Source organism: Pterocles gutturalis, unplaced genomic scaffold (assembly GCF_000699245.1).
Source record: "Pterocles gutturalis isolate BGI_N339 unplaced genomic scaffold, ASM69924v1 scaffold3884, whole genome shotgun sequence".
NCBI classification, from domain to species: Eukaryota; Metazoa; Chordata; class Aves; order Pterocliformes; family Pteroclidae; genus Pterocles; species Pterocles gutturalis.
The window spans coordinates 22,925-25,098 of NW_010127992.1; the positions used below are offsets into that span (position 1 = coordinate 22,925).

Consider the following 2,174-nt stretch of genomic DNA (forward strand, 5'->3'; position numbering starts at 1 on the left):
GCTTGGTCCTCACGTGCCCTGCAGCTATTCAAGGATCTCAAAATAATTTTAAAGACATTTACAAAACATCATTCCTACGTGATACGCGGGGAAACTGAGGCAGCACAGTGCTGGCTGCCCACAAAAGCTTGCTGACCGAAGCTCCTGCAGAACATGGAGAAGAAAAACCGTTTCTCATTAAACAGAGCCACAAGAAGCCTGGGAACACGGGAGTGTTGTGTGGAGGGGGGAGGGAAAAGCTCTGCCAGCAGCTTGTGCCTCGGACTGGAGAGTTGCTTCTTCCCATGTGGAAATGCAAAGCAATCAAACCCTGGGGCAACCGGGCTCGGCGGCCAAATCTTTGCACAAGCTTTCCTGAGCACCGAGGCCATGTCATGCTTGGAAGAAAAAATCCAACTTTATTTTTAGCTTAACATGAAAAGTATTAGTGTTTTATCCACAGAATTCTATGGATATTAGCATTTCATCCATAAAATAGAAATAGAAAACACTTAAGCAACCTTTGATGTTCAAATATTTCATTTCATTTCCAAAAACAAACAATACGCATTATAAATCCAGCAGAAGGCTTCTCTGAAGTGACAGCTTGTCACTTTTATTGCTGCTTTGATGGCACGTGCAGCATTCATGGCCAAACAGTCGATAGATCTTTTTATTGGCCCTTTTATACGTGCACACATTCTGCGCACTGCAAGCCAGAGACGTTTCTCAGATGTGTTCCTGGACTGCCACAGCCTCACATCCTGATCTCATTCCTCCACACTCACTTCTCTCTCATTTCTTTCCGCCACTCCACCAGCAGCAGCTCATTTTCTTTGTTCCCTCCTTAGAGCCCAGGTGCTGTGGGTAGGAGCACCTCCAGCTTTGCGCTGCGCTGGGATGGCCTCCCTCTGCCCCAGCACCCGCACGGACGGCTCCTTCTCCTTGGTTTAAGTCCCAGGCACTTCCCTTGCTGTTACGCAGCTTAATTACTACAACAACGAGGCCATACACAAGAGTTTTGTTTGCCAATACAAACTCAGAGCTACGTACCTGTGATCTTTTGATTCTCTTCCTTTTTACTTTAACAGTAAAATATTTCAATTTTTTGCTTCCTGTTTCCATGGGAAACCGTTAATGATACAAACCAAAAGCTGCCTATGAGCAGCTTTTGCAGATACCACCTTGCACAGTGGCTTAAAAATCTACCAACCAAGTTTTCTCTTATGTTGTCATGGATTAGAACATGTTATCAGCCAAGGCACAGTAGATTTCTTTGTAAAATTTTATTAGAAGCGTGAGCTCGTCTGATTCCCCCTAAGTAACGGAACTGGTGCTTTGACCAGAGCGGAGCACAGAGGAACTCTGCACATCTTTGCTCTGATACAACACCTCTTTGTATGTTGCCCAAAGCCTCCCACCTTTCCATCCTGCTACTCCTTCTGAAGAAACTGGCTTTCAGCCTTGAAAAGCTGTTGGGGTGCGTCAGACTGAGCGTATCCAGAGCCTCCCGCGCCCAGGTCCCGCGCCCCCGGGGAAGGGGATTTCCCTCCAGATGATGCCTCCCACACCGAGGAAGCTTCCCTGGGGAGTCCCCTCCACCTTCTCCTGGCAATAATGAGGTCAGCAAAGGGCTGGACGTGGAGAGGTGGGAGCTCCCCACATGGCCAGGGCAGATGGCTCAATGTTTCCATCAGAAATATCTCACTCAGGGTCTGACCTGGAGTTAAACCATCCTCTCTGCTCCAGTCCACAGCAGAAAACAGAGGAGGGAACGAACGAGAGCACACAAGAAAGGCCCAAGGAGGATACGCCAAAACTCCACAAGCAACCTTCCTGAGCTCAGTGCCTAAAAATCCCTGTGAAGTGCAGAACAAACACCTCCCCTGTTCACAGTTTATGGGAAGTGACAAAACCAGCTCAAACGGGAAAGCTCCCAGCAGCCAGGGCTCTAGCCCTTGTCAGCATCTCTACTGTTTCATGGAGAAAATAAGCACCAATAACAAAGCTTCACATCTAACTGCTACCTGAGTTGTTACAGTCCCTTGGGAAAGAAAAGATCAATGCATCCCCTGGAGATGTAGACAAAAGCTCCACTGCAAAATAACAGGCTGTGACTGCAAGATGCCACATCTCTCTCTCTCTCTCTGGTTCGGACAAGTTTCTGCCACATCTGGCTGCTTACCTGGGTCATC

At 47.8% G+C, this 2,174-nt stretch overlaps 1 protein-coding gene across 1 annotated transcript in view; it reads right to left on the reverse strand.

Annotated features, from left to right (window-relative positions):
- The window catches only part of NRF1 (nuclear respiratory factor 1), a gene marked incomplete at its 3' end in the record, with an annotated part of 22,721 nt that overhangs the window by 15,283 nt on the left and 5,264 nt on the right, over window positions 1–2,174 (reverse strand). The gene's annotated exons all lie outside the window — the stretch shown is intronic.